Genomic DNA, 15794 nt, shown 5'->3' on the forward strand with positions numbered 1-15794 from the left:
GTGTTTAAATCATATCAAATGTATTGTACAAATTGTAAGAAACAGGGGTATTCACTGTTGTTTGGACCACAGCATTCCACAATGTAGAGATGGTTGTGGAAGAATAGGTTATCCATTACTTAAAGCAACCTTCTAGTATCCTGTTCATATGTAGAAATGTACTTGAGGAAGACATTTGGTTATGTTTCGGGAATGTTTGTGATTTTGGTTAAATGTTAAAGGTGTATGCGAGTAAGGTTGTAAACTTACATAAATTGTGGGAGCTAGCATGACTAGCAGGCTAACAACAGCAGAAGTTGTAAATCATACTGTTTCTTATCAAATATTTTACTGTCATTAACCTGTCACTCACTGCAGCCAAACAGCATCCCTCCTTATTATAAACAGGAATATAAACACTCATTATTTCATACATGCGGTCGATCCCACGCCTTACTCAAACTGGGTGGACATTGGACAGCACTGCGATTTCGCTTGTCAAAGTGCAATCAGATTGAACTCAAAGCAAAAGAAGCGTGTCAATTCCAGACTATAAGCTAAAAGCCTCTGTCTGGCCCCATTCCTCATAGAAATAAATGGGGGAGTGAAGTCTGCTCTGACAGCAACTAAAAGCTACTATATGGAAGTTGTGGAAATCAAGAGACCCAGCAGCAAACCACTCTGCTCCTCCCTCCCCTCTCGCTGTCTGCTACTTTGTGCTCCATCCAGCCCCTCACCTGCATCCTTGTGATCACGCACACCTGATGAATTGATATCTCTGCAATTCAACTGATATAGGTATAGGGAACTTTCTAGCCTGTGAGTAAACCATAGCATGTCTTCCAATAACTAATGCTAGCTCGGAGCCTTAGTAAGAGAGGAATAATAGATCAGAAATGCATTCACATGTTGACTGACAGCCGTGAGTTCCCTCCTCTGACTCTGGCCCTCTCTGGTTAGAAAGACGAGGCTTGCTTACAAACTTGAGAGGGAATACCTCTGTACTGCTGCCAGGCTATTCAATGAGCCTGGGTCACAGAGGCCTTTGACAAAACCCCTCCTCATTAAGATGTGCTTCGGAGCATATTTCAACTAAAAAATATGAGAAAAACTTACTGTAGCTTTGACAAAGTAAATGTTTGTAAACTGTTTCAAGGCACTTTTGACTCAGTCTTTCTCTAACCTTAACCAAATGTTCTGAGTGCCTAAGTATAACCATCACTTATGCTGTTGGTGCTACACAGAACTGGTTTGCAGATATATCTGTATAAACAGTGAAACTTTGCAGATATGTTCATTAAAAATGTTTTGTCATTGTGTAGATACTGTACAGAACGTAATTTGGATTTCTTTCAAAACATACTTGCTCTTGCAGTAGTAGTGTATAAACAGAATTTTTGGGAGACAAAGCTGGATGTGTGTGTATGTGTGAAAAAAAAACATAAGTGTAAGTGACTTTGAACAAAAGTGTACAACATCTTCCATTTTACAGCACATAGCCAAATTTAAAACTTTCTGTTAAGAATCACCAATCTGCACACACTGAACTACTACCAAGACTTTCAAAGGACTAAAACTGAACTTGCAAAGCTATGTTTCATAAAGGTGTTCTTTGATCTGGAGCAGCTGTCTAACTCCTTATCAGACAATGGCGTGACAAGATGGGAAAGCTCTGAGGTAATCTTTGTTATTCTGCTAGAAGTAGAGTTGCCAATAGGGAGAGGATTCCCAGACTGTTTAATCAGCCATATTAATCATACATTATTTATTACAATTACAAGAGCTGCTCTGTGTGCAGTGGTAGCCTCAGCCCTCGAAGGCAACAGCATGAAAAAGCGTGTGTGAATAGATTAAACTGAGCCTTTGGCACTTCTCAAAGAACAAAATGTATCGTTCAGGACCAAGAGAAAAGACATCTTTCTATCAGCCCTACATGATGTCAGTCCAGAGGCAAAAAGGAATGACATACACGTTACTGCTGTGTGTTAGATCACACAAAAATGTCAGAAATGCCCTGAAAGCCTGCTCTCCCCCTGATACAAATAAGGCACAGTGGGGTTGTGCAATAATTAACATGGTGAAAATGTTGAGAGCATTATAAAGCACATGCCTCAGTTAAGGCTATCAGCTGCTTGGTTCACCACCACACTTTTCTAGAGCCGGTACCTGCTTTGCCAAACACAAAACATAGCAGAGAGTTTGCCATTACAGGTATTTCTCCAGGCCATCCATCATCATGGCACGGGAGCGCTGAGGTATGCTTAGGTGAGCCTGATTAAAGCCAAGGATGCCTCTCGACCCGCTCCGAAGGAGAGGAGAGGGGAGGGCGGACTCAAGCCCCATTGCTCCATCCATCTCCCTACTGCTTTATTCATGTGCTATCTGGTTCACTGCCTTTTGCTTCATGTTCCCTCTCCATTACTTGAATTCTACAGCAGGTGCTAGTGAATTGTGCATGTCTCATTATATGTTCCACAATACCTTTCTCTCACTGCTCTTTTGTAGGTGGATGATTCTGCCTGGAAAGAATATCATTGAACATCTATTCACTAAAGCTTCCTTGTCAGAATAAAACAATCTTTTGTGGGTGTGAAAGTGAAGTTGAGCACTTCACAAAAATATTTTAACAAACAATAACACCACTACTACTACTGCTCCTACTATTAATTGTAATAACTGTGTGTTTACTTTAAAGAAAATGGGTGAATGTGTCAATGTGACAACCTTTTTTACTTTTTTACTTAAAGCCTCAGAAAATGCGGTTTAAAATCTTAAGCGTTTCTCTGTTCAATTAAATGTGCTGCAGTAAAGTTTAGGAAAAAAACATTCATAGGTATTATTAATTACCATCTTGTTCATCGTCATCATATTTCGATTCAAATGTTACTGACGAAATCCTGATTGGTGCACAGAAATACATCACATTTCCCAACCGAGTTCCACCCACTTGAAACCAGTGATAAAAGCACAGAAAAAACTAATAATACAGACAAACAAATCACAAACTGATAAAAACGAAACATAGAAAAGAAAGCAAGAAAATAATGGAAGACAAATACACAAAAGTCTTTCAAAAAAATGTAAAGAATTATTGATTAGATGTTCTTTCTCGTCTCTGTTTATTGTTCCCAAGTAGAAAAACCCAGTCACTTTTGGTCTAAAGCTTGTACTTTAGACTCGCATATGGGGCATTTCAGTCAGGACACTCATGTCTTAGTTTTGACGATTTATTGCAACAATATACATTTTAGGAACATTCAAAATTCACAAACAACTTGCCAATACAGGAGGAAGCTGAGGGGGTGGTGGGAGATACATTTCTGAAACAGGCAGCAGTGTAGCAGCAAGGGCAGAACTCGTTCAGTAGGCAGACTGAACAAGTGCCAAATATTTATATAGACCACCTACTGCGAGAGAAAGGCCATGGACATGTTATACATGGTTGGAAGGTGTATGGAGCATGTGAGTAAAACTAACTTCTGTGCCTGCCTGAACTATAGCAAGGCTCCATCAGCTGAGGACTTGAGGTTTAGAGGGTTCAAATGGAAGCTTACAGATTTAAAATGTTTGATATATGTGTCCTCAGAGTATTTACCTGTGCTTTAAAATTAATCTGTAATATTTCAAATCAATTCTTAACAGTTAATCCGTGAGAAGATGCCATTGGTGTGATTTTGTCTGCTTTCACCAATTAGGATCCAGGCACCACATTCTTAGCAAGCTGGTGATGTGCGAGTGATGAATGCCAAAACAGAGAGTTACAGTAGTGTAGCCTGGGTTTTAGGAAATTATGTGCATCAATTGCTTTTTTCAAAAAGATACAATATATTAACTTTAGATAAATGCTATTACAGGAATGATGTAACACTGCTGTACCATGTGCTGTCTTCAATATTGCACAGTTAAATGTATGTTTTGTGTAAAAGGAAACCATTTCTGAGATGTTTTCATTTTCTATACACATTTTGTTATATCCAGTGGTTTGTATCTCTGAGGAATTCCTTAAAGGATGGGTTCACAATTTTTTCAAGTCTGTCCCAAAACAACAGTCAGGTGCCCAAATTAACTTTGACACGTGTTTTCCTCACTGTAATCATTCTTCCTGTTCATACCGGACATTAAGAGATCCCTACATAATGCATGGTCCTCGTTCCATACAAAAATATGTGTATGAGGCTTCAGCCATCCACATTATTCAAATCAAGTCAATATCCCTCAAATTTCTGTCTTTTCAGTGACTTTTTATTACGATCCTTGCATTTCAGTTGAACAGGAAAAAGCTGTCCATTGCGACAAGCAGGGAATCTTTCACTGACAAAAGGCTAACTGTGGAAGATATCCACTTTATTTTATTAACTCAGATAGCTGAAGCCTCATATTATCTTCAGATAACTTTTAAATAGATTTTTGGTCAAAATGAGGATTGTGGATTTTGTCCCTCATTACTTACATTGTAAGTACATTATGAAGGGATCTGCTAATAGTCAGTATGAACAGGAGAAATTATTATAGCGAACAAAACCTGTTTCAGTGTTCATATGGGCACTTGACTACTGTTTTAAGACAGAATTGAAAAACTGTAACCTATCCTTTAAACTGTGGTATATTTAGCCACTGTGTTTCGCTGCGTTACCTGTGGATAACCACTGTAGCAATGGAGAAAAAACACAAAGTTCAGTCTTAAAATAAATCTAAAATCCAAATTTATAAGCATTACGAAGGAAGGATTTATGTTGAGCTTAAGCCCTTCATGTTGTAAGGCCAAGTGGGAGCAAGTAAATGAGAAGCAGTATGGGGCCTAAGATTGAACTTTGAGGAGTACCACTGGAAAAGGAGTTTCCTTGTGATTGGGAATGTTACATGTGAGTAGTGAGCAGTATGAGCTGAGATAGTTTAGTGTTTTGCCTTTGATGTCAACCCACAATTTAAGTCCATTAAAATTCTGGGTTGTCGAACGGTGCATTAAGATCTAATGGGATTAAAATTGAACTTCCAACCCCAATCTGCTGCAAAAACAAAATCACCGTAAAAGCAGCTGTTTCTGTACTATGTGTTTCTCTAAAGCTCAGATAGAACCTTTTTTGCTTTGAACATATATACTCCATTAAACCAAGGCTATGAAACAAGCGTAGGATTTGAGGTACTTTACCAATATTCATTTCTGAATGTGCTGTTGTTAAAAGAAGAAGAAGGAAAATTGCCTGTTTCCAAATATTAGAGTGTTAAGAATTCTTTAAGAGAGACATTAAAGGACAAGTGAGGGACACCACATAGAAAACAGATTCTATCAAAGATGAGAGAAATTTAAAAAATCCCCAATCTGTTACGACCAGTGAAGGCGGACCCAAATACATACACAGACAATGGCTGGAGGGTACAATGGACTGATAGAAACTGGTTTCAATTAGGTGACATGGAAGGTGGGATGAATTCTCATGGAGGGAGGCAACTTGAGTACAACAGCAGAGGGACTGATAATACAGTCTATCTCATAAGGTCCAATGTATGGTGGTACATTGGTAGTTTTCTCGATTTGGTTTGTAAAGGAATATCTTTGGAAGAAAGCCAAACTCTCTGACCTGGCTAGTAGTTGGGTGCTGGAGTCTGGTGGCGGTCAGCGATGTGCTGGTTGCGGTTGGCAGAGCGGAGCAGAGTGGAGCAGAGCGGAGCAGGCATCCTTCCATACACCGCAACAGTGGTGAAGATGGGCCTGGACTGAGGGTACAGCGAATCCATCCTCCTGAGCAGGGAACAGAGGCAGCTGAAAATCCCGAGAGCATTCAAAGGGTGACATACCTGTGACTGCACTGGACAAGAAATTGTGACTGTATTCAATCCAAGGAAGATGATTACTCCAGGAGGGGGAGTTCCGGTCTGTGCCACAATGAAGCACAGCTCCCAGATCCTGGTTGGCCCGCTCCATCTGTCCATTGGTCTGGGGACGGTAACCTGATGAAAGATTCACAGATGACAGAATGCCTTCCATACCTGGGGTATTAATTGTGCTCCATGGTCGAAGACGATGTCAGTTGGGAACCCGTGGAGTCGCACAATGTTGTGGACTAGGAAGTCAGCGGTTTCCGAGGCTGTGGGAAGTTTGGGTAGGGGCAGGAAATGTACAGCCTACAGCCTACAGCCTACGTAGCCTACAGCTATAGTCCTAAACTCAACTGAATATTCAGCTACGCTGCAGAAACCCTGACTCAGTAACAGGAGGCATTTAGTGGCATCCCTACCGTTAACAGGGTGGTCAAAAACTTTTCTCATTTCAAAGACAAAGATAAGGTAAGAGGAGCTAACAGATGACTAGCTATCCCACACAGCTGATGCCCAGGCTAAAGCATTCTCCTTAAATAACCCCATGACATAAGATATTTTTATTGTTGCTCGAACACCAGGGAACACTGGATCGGAAAAGACCTGCACGTCCCCAAGTCTCCAGTGTAGCTCTCTGGCACTGGGATGTGAGGTTCCCTGGGCACGAGAGCTAGCTGGGCTGAGGGTTGTACTGGAGCAGCAGGGCTAGCAGGGGCTTCAGGGGCTGGAGAGGAAAGATGTGTGGAAACCTGGTTGACTTGATGTCCGATCAGGGCCACGTTGGCGTGACTTGGAGTGACTTGAGGGTTTCCACGACATCACAAAGGACATGGTCATGTTGTCCCATGAGGGTGCCCTGAGTGGTGAGAGCTTAGCAGAGGTGGTCTGAGTCTGCTGGGTCCATGCTGGCCAGATCATTCTGTTATGATCAGTAAAGTTGCAATCAGGAGGGAACCAGAGAGTGCCAAGGAAGGAAGCCACGCCTACACCACATACACACACACAGAGACAGACAGGAAAACAGGAGGCACAGAGGAAAAGGGAAACGCATGATAACACAAGGGAAATAAGTGGAGGCACGGCCAGGGCTGTGACACACTGATACAAGCAGCTGGGGTGGAATGATTAACCTTTTTGGCACATGATAATGTAAATGTTATGCCCTTAGATAAATGCACTGATTAGATGTGGGCATTGGAGGCATGCTGATTTGAAAAACATCAGGACATCATCAACGTCAGGAAGGACATTTTTGGAATGTGATGAAATTTAGATCGAATTATTATCCAAAATCCACTTTGCCAACCACAAAGGGGAAGGGTTTCATAACATTCTGATTTGTTTCGATGCTGATGAAATATTTAAGTTTTGTGCTCTCTCTAAGAACGTGTGAGCTTTCTAGATCTCGTTGGATGTTTTTTAATTTGTAAAATGAAATGAGAACTTGTGAGATTAATACAGCTTACCTGTGTGGATCACTGAGGCTTTTTTAGACTCACCAAAGATGTGGGAATGACTCAGAGAAAGTTGTGCTGAAGCCTAGGTCGATTAAGTTTTTTTTTCTTGTTTTTATGCTTCTAATGAGCTATTTCATCTCAAGGGGCTCATCCTGCTATTGAAGTGAATAAATCTAGTGTAATGCATGTTTGGAATTCAAAATGAGTTTAACTTCCTTTCACTATTGTGTAATTAAATACCTTTTGATACAAGGGGGGTTATTTTAGTCTGCAAGATACAGCCAAGGTGACAAGATATTCAGTAGAATAAGAGTGAAGTAAATGTCCCTGATGCTGTTTGCTCTCACAAAACAGCCTATAACATAGAGTATGATGGTCATATAAATGGACAGGTACTTTTCAGGTCAATCCATTTATGTGCAGTGATGCCATGAGTCAATGAATGTCAAAATAATTTTGCATTATAGTACCCAGGAAGCATTTCTAGGCTAATGAGTGTACTTTCAGGTCCCAAACTACAGCACTATTATACTAATAAATAATTTCTAAAGTTCAAGAACATAAACAGCAACCTTGTCCTTGTACAAGCTTCTGAAAGGATATTGGGAAAAAAAATATCACAATCTAGATTCTTGGCTCCCACTTTCGGGGGATGCATCCTCATATTAACAAATGTCTAATGCGATTTTTGTTTTAGGGAGGGTTGTTCCTCTAAGCACATCAGGATTCTTCTGGCAGTTGCAGAGGACATAAAGTGTAATCCTCTAATGACAGTCAGGCCCGACTTGGCTCACATATTACTGTGAAGAGGTAGTAGCTACAGCAGATCCTGTTAGTTTCAATTTGCTTACTGCTGCTGAGCCAGCAGACTGAACCGAATGATAAGGGACCAGAATCAAGCCTAATCCTTCTATCTCCCTCCCTCTCTGTCTCTCTCCCTCAAACTCACCACTACCAGTTGATCTGCCATCACCCCTGGCTGTGGGAAGTAGCCAATAAATGTTCCTCTGGGTGTGATGTGATGTACGTCTTATTGTCTTCCGCATCGACTGATTCTCATTTCTTACTAGGATGCGAACAGCAACAAGAAAGCTTAGTGCCTTGGTTTTTTTCCATTCGACTTTTGCTTTTTTACCTTCTCCTCTGGCAGCACAGAGGGTTTGGAAAAGGCAGCTTTACTAAAGCCTTCCCTTGGTGTATGTGACATTATGTGGCAATGCAGAAATGGAAGTCTAAGCAACATAATCTGGACCCCCTACCAACTGCCTGGGATTGGACACAAACTCATACTTTGAAGAAATATTGAACACAGAAATATGACTACGACTTTAACAGTAAACAACATCATTTATTTATTTAAGTTTTTAGTCATATGTAGGTTTACACACCTTATTTCAAATATCTTTGGGTACATCTACACCTAAATGGTTGTAAAGGAATATGTAATCTTATCTTAAAAAAATCTTAAAATATACTGTTACACTATCATCATGCCTCTTCACTGTTAAGTAGGAAAACATTTAATGTAAGTGATTCACCTTGAATAGAGACAACGTGGAGCTCAGTGCTACAGCACTTTTGAGAACATATTTTTTGTTTCTCCTTTGAAAAAAAAAAATTCTGCTGTTATTGTGCTTCATTTGACTGTTGTCAAAGCTGTTTCATGTGCATCAGCATTTGAATTTCTACTCAAAGGGAGCACCTCTGTCTGAACCAGAAACTCTGCAGGAAGATCAGCAGAGGACGACCCAGAAACAGACTGGAGTGTGTGCGCGTGCGCCTGTGTTTATGTATGTGTTGTGGAGTGGAGTGAGTTACAATAGGTTGATATAGATCAGACGAGCCATTTCCAAGTATATTATTTGTATTCATACAGTATGAAGAGCTTATGGTAAGGATTATTTGTCAGAAAGGAGGGCTAGTCACAGACATCACAATCTGCATTTTAGTTATTTGTTCAGAATGATACAAATAGAATGATACCTTTATTTGACACTTTAAAGCAATTTTATAACCACCTATTGAAATCATTAAATATAGATAATGAATTAATATAACTAATGAATTTCAATAATGTAGCATAGCAACAGAATGTTAATGGTTGGCAGGTTTGTTGGACAATGTAGCTTGTGAGAGTGATGCTGTTTTGCAGCCAGCTCTCATAGCTCACATTATGAGCTTCTCATGAATACATAAATGCACTATCAATTGTATTACCACACAATGATAATGCGTCTTTGACAAACATAATATTACACAATGATAACGTGTCTTTGACAAACATAATCATATTTGATATGGAATTACCAAGATCAAGTCAGTTTCATTTCTCTACTGGCTGATTTTTATGCTGCACTGAAATGAATGTCAACCATGAGGAATGGCTAAAGGTAGGAAAGACAGTCACTGATGTACGACACTGCTGTATGCTTTGGAAAATGTTCCGCATAATATAAAGAATATATGGTGCAGGGCTAAAACAGCAAGGAGACAAATTTGGTCTTTTAAGAAAAGCAAGGCAAATATGATTTTTTACTACACTTCACATGTTACACTGTTTTCCTCACTGGCCTCTAAATAAAACTAATACTGAACATGTTTGAATCCCTTTTTTTGTTAAAATGTATTATTTGTGCATTTTTGATCTTTCCTAAAACCCTAGCACCTTGGATAAGACCATGTCGGTATTGTCTGTAGTGACATAATGTAAACATGCATCATTTAATTAGTACTAAGTAGACTGAGATAAAATAAATAAATGAACAAAGTACATGTACATTATGAGCAGCTGAAAAAGTCATAATTAAAGGTTTGAATTGTGTGCAATTATGTAGAAAGGCTATTGGCCATTAGAAACAGACTGATAATAATTTGTAAAAGTAACAGATTTCAGCCATTCATACTGAGTTGTGAAAAGTCCAAAGATTGTGTGTGTGTGTGTGTGTGTGTGTGTGTGTGTGTGTGTGGTTGTGTGTGGGGGGCAGCTTTGTGACAGCTCTCAGGAAGAGCCTGGGGCAGATTGGACCATCTCATAAAGGATTTTGCAGCAGATGGTTGTCTGCCTGGTTGGGGCGAGCGGTGATCCTCCCTGCCCTTGTCTCTGACCTGGTGTCATCCTCTTCCAGTGTGGAGGGCAGCTGAAGACCAGTTATTTTTCATACTGGAGCTTGCCCTTGGTGCCAGAACACAGTAGGCTTACTTAGACCAGGCTGTAAGAGTGCTTTAGGATTCCAGATCTGTATTATTGCATTGAGATTGGTTGTGAGATGTTCATAACGCTCATTAAGTGCTCTTAAGAGGTGCTTTGAACTTGACATTATAGCCTTCCCCTTAAAAATATTCCCCTGCTTCCACATTCAGTCATCTATCTATCTTTATTGCTCCAGATTTTAAGCTTTAAGCTAGAGTAAAGGCTTTTTTTTGTAGACTCTGGCTTTGGTGAGAATTATTGAGGTTGTATTAATTGGGCCACCCTAACAGATAATATATATAAATTCTTTAATAAGGAGGTCTTCCCCAGTATTATCTAAGAGACATGTAATATAATAGAACTGACTGATGATCTCATGTACTCTGTTTTGAAAACAAAAAAAGATTTTACCACGGAAGGATCAAATATTTATGATGCATTTGGAACAAATCCCATCATGTATTCGCCTCTGCAATTTCCTTTGAATGTGGAGCAGAGTGAAAGAGGTAGGAGCTCCGTGTTGCTTTCTCCAGAGATGCCTGTAGACAAATGCTGGCTGTATCAAAACTTCAGTGAAGGAGGTGACAATGTCAGCTGCTGAAGTGTGGGGGAGTGCAAACTGCAGGCAGAAAACAGAGCATTGGAGACTGGATGGTATTGGATTCAGGGCTCAGTTTGTCTTTAGCAAGGTTTCTCTACTGACACCTAATGGCTAGTGATATAAAATATTCAAAATACCTCCAAATAATTAGAGAATGACTATAGACATGGTAATAAATCTTATCCCTACAACACCAGAGGCTCCCTGAATAAATCCACTTTTACAGGATTCGACTCTTCCCCTCTCTTTTTTCTTCTTTCTCGCTATAAATAATAATAAGCATCACCTTTTTCTTTTTTCCTCACACCTCTCTCTCCTTTTATATGCTGTTTTATCAATAAAAAAAGAAGAGCTTGTATGTATACTTTATTACCAATTACTTTTTCCCTTTTTACATTAAAATACAAAAAATAAAATAAAAATCTGTTTGTTTTATACCATTATATCTGTCCATATCTTATTATTATTAGAAATAGGCTATTAGTATATAAAAGCATATTCATAAAGTAGTATTATATTCCAATTGTGATTATTCTAATTATTAACCATCATATAATTGCAATATATTTATGCCCATAATCACACATCCAACATAATTTTTTAAACACATTGCTATAGTTCAATTCTATGTAATCTACTTTAAACCTTATACATCAACCACACTGTGAGCCTGAGCTGGCACTGGAACAGTGTTTAAGACCTAATACAGAGCCAAGAAATAGAACATGGTGCCTGACTTTTCAAGGGCTTGAAGGTTAATTATTCAAGACTTCCCTCTCCTCACAACAAGCCAAGAACATCAGGGAAGCACGGTGTGCTACAGCTTCTTCTTTATTCCCTCGGAGAGTGTCAGAAGTTTAAAACCGCTGTTCGACAATAATTGAAATGCACACATTGTCTGAAGTCTGGTGCCTTCAAGCAAGGCAGAAATAGAATATAGGACAAACAGATACTCTGGGTAAGCAAAGCAATCAGTGTTATGATTGTAATCAGCAACAAGACTAATCTCTTCTTTGTTATTTTGATTATGCATGCATTGTGAGTGTAAAATATTTGTGTCTATTACTTGGTTCATCTGTTTAAAGATTAACAAAAATACTCCATATATAATGACTATGCTGGACATGTTAGTAAGTGAAAGAGAATAAGGTTTTTAAAATTAGTTTTCTGTGTTTGTAAAAATCAATTAAAAGCAATTAAGATCCACATGTCTGGACTGTTATTTAGCAATAAAGAGCTGAAATATTTGTGTGACTTGCATAAATTAGAGACAAAATGTAACAAAAGAAAAAAGACAAACAAAACTGGAGGTAGATGAATGCCTCCATTTGATGCACATACTCAAATATCTATATATGTCAGTGTGTGTAACCCCTTATCACAGGTTACATATGTTTATTGGTTTTGATCAGGTCCACTGAAGAGTGATTGTTTTCCTTGTTTTAAATTAATATTCTGTAGCGGCTTGGAGGTCAACATTTTCCAATGAAGATCATTTTCTGTAGCAAAAACATGTTTTTCTTCAGCTTGTTAATCCTTTTGTGACTCTGCAAATGTATTTTGTGACCCCTTATGAGGGTTATGACCCACAGGTTGGATGTTACTGCTCTACGTCATCCATTCATAGTTTGAAAAGCCCTCTTGTATTCTGCCTTGATGACAATTTCCCAAACCCAGTCTTTTCTCATGATTAGCAGCCAAATTGATACAGAGAAATATTTCATTCCGAAATCAGCTAAAACCATCAACTGCAAAGTCTGTATCTACCTCACACTCTGCACTGCATCCTTTATGAAGCGACACGAGTTTATACACACTGCACAGAATGATAAATAAATGCCATTGCTCTATTACAATTTCATTCATTCATTCAAGCATTCAGCCTTCTCAAGCAGGGAAAGAAATTACAAAACGTGGGCTTTCTGCCCTCACTATGCATGTACTGTAGTTGAGCTAAACATGATTTCAACAAAGGTCATATCAATCATAGTGATTACAAATCAGAAAAAAAGATAAGATAGAGAACAACAATAGTTAGACTGTAAAAGTCAGTCAGTATCTTAACAAGAAAACCAAAAGTATAACAATCTGTCAAATGAATCATCCCATGTAACACCAGTACAGAACAACATTAAGTCTCAATAAGAAGTACAACAGTAAGGTAATTAATCTAGTAACATACACATAGAGTTCACGAGAGCAAAGGTAAAAAGATTAAGAAAAAAAGTTAGCTTATTAGTTAGCTAACGTTAGCTCAATAGTTACACAGTTAACAGTTACATATATTAGAGTTGCAACAATTTGTTGAATAACTGATTAGTTCTCAACTATCAAATTAATTGCCAACTATTTTGATAATCAATTAATTGTCCAGCTTCTCAAATTTGAATATTTTCTGGTTTCTTTATAGTCCTCTTTGAAAGCAAACTGAATATCTTTGGGTTGTGGCCTGTGAGTCGGGACAAAAGAAGACATTTAAGGATGTCATTTTGGGCTTTGGGTCACTTTGGACAGACATGTTTCACCATTTTATAGACCAAACAACTAATCACTTAATCAAGAAAATAGAAGAATCGATACAGATGAACCAGATGAACTGATGTAAATCATCATTAGTTGCAGCCCTAGTTACATATGTTACATTAGCAACAAAGCTAGCTAGCATAGTGGCTAGTTTGGTTATCAGTGGACTGTGCTGTAGAAAAACTAAATTAAAGGTGCAGTGTTTAAAATTTAGAGGCATCTAACGGAACAGACTTGGCAGAAATGGAACATAATATTCATAAGTACATTTGAATTAGTGTATAATCACCTGAAAATAGGAATTGTTGTGTTTTCGTTATCTTAGAATGAACCCTTTATATCTACATAGGGAGCAGGTCTTCTTCCACGGAGCCCGCTATGTTGCATCGCCATGTTTCTACAGTAGCCCAGAACGGACAAACCAAACACTTGCTCTAGAGAGGGCCTTTCACATTTTTCGTGAGTTTCGCAGCCACCGTAGGTTCTCCTACATGCTTAGAAGGGGAGGGGGAGGGTAGGTGTATTCAGTTGGTTGCAATCTGCAGCCTCACCACTAAATGCCACTAAATCCTACACACTGGTGCTTTAAAATGAACAAATTAGCAATCACAGCACAGTTAAAATAAGAAAACACAGATAAGCCAGTGCTCCATTTGGGGCATTTGTGGAGTAGGTAAACAATGCTTGTTAATATTTGCTTGGTCTCAGATTTGACAAAAGGCTGGATGACAGCTGTAGAACTGTGCCAGAAATGGTTGCTACTAGCAACAGAAAGTTCAACTGAAACCAACTGCTGGTGGCATAATAAGACATCTATCTTGCCTCGTTTCGTCTCTTTACTCCTCACAAATGATCTAATAGTCAAAAATAGCTCTATCAGAATATTAATTATTAATAGTACAACTTGCCGACTTGATGAGAAGACTGTAGCAGTGAGCCTTAAGGATTGTTGCAGGTTTTGTTCCAGCCAAATACAACAGCAGGTGATTTTGTTAATTTGAGCCATGTCACATGTTTTAAACAATCATGTTTAAGATGTTCAAGTTTGGTTGGAATTAAAACTTGCTCACCATGTGGTGCAAAAAAAACACACACACACACACACAAAATGAAGCAGCATCCAGAAAACCCCCCATAAATTACATCCTGACCACCACAGCGAAACACTATCAAGTTCGCAAAGGCAAACTAGAGAAAACTACATATTCTGCAAGAAAATATCTGTGCTTGCTGCCTGCACAAAACTCTCCAACAGACTTTTTCTTTTTTTTGCTGATGTTTTGATGAGGATGATCATTAGGGCCAAAGCTACAACTGACAGTACTGAGATAACATGCTTAATATTATTTATATATATTCAAATTTGACTACTATTAGACCAATAAAACAAAGTATTTCCCCCACCAGAATTTCATTGCGGTGTGGAAAAGATGTTGAAACAACACTGAGACGTCCATGTGGGGAAATAAAACTCATAGACAGTATAAATGGACATTTTACTGACTAGATAAAGCATTAATAATTCACATTAAAACATTTTAAAGGCTATTATTATAATTTCAGTGTATTAACAGGGGATGGAAATATATTGTGGAGACTTTGACTCATGACCTCAGTATTTCTAAAATCCTGGCCGCCCTGATAATGATGTTGATAAAATGGTTTATTGGGCTTTTAAACCATTTATATTTTGAATACTGGGTAAATATATTTCATACATGGTTTTCAGTTTTTGCCAAATAAGCCTTGGATGATGTTCATGTAGTGTTATGTGAGGCAGTATACACATCACATAATTACTACCATCACTTGAAAACAAGGAAACTGCTTTACTACTTCCAACTTCAAAAGTAGGAAAAGTCACATTGAAAAGTTTCACTAACCATAGTGTGGTCCAGAGATAAAAAAAAAAAAAAAAAAAACTTTGTTTATTGCTTTGGGTAAAAGCTGATTAACATCTGGGAATGGTTTATGTTTGTATCATTTATTGCTGTGACAAATAATGGCAAACATTGAAAAAGGGTATCAAGGACCCCAAAAGACTACCATGATGAATTCTTTGAATGCTTTATTAGGCTAAATGTACTTTCATAAAGGTTTAGGAGTTGATCTGAAGGAAAACAGCTGATATTATCATCTGTCATACAAAGCACCACCTACTAGTCTACAGCAATGTTTTATTTTTTATCAAGACTTTATTTATTTATCATAACACATTCCATTTCAT

Source organism: Thunnus thynnus, chromosome 2 (assembly GCF_963924715.1).
Source record: "Thunnus thynnus chromosome 2, fThuThy2.1, whole genome shotgun sequence".
Lineage (NCBI taxonomy): Eukaryota > Metazoa > Chordata > Actinopteri > Scombriformes > Scombridae > Thunnus > Thunnus thynnus.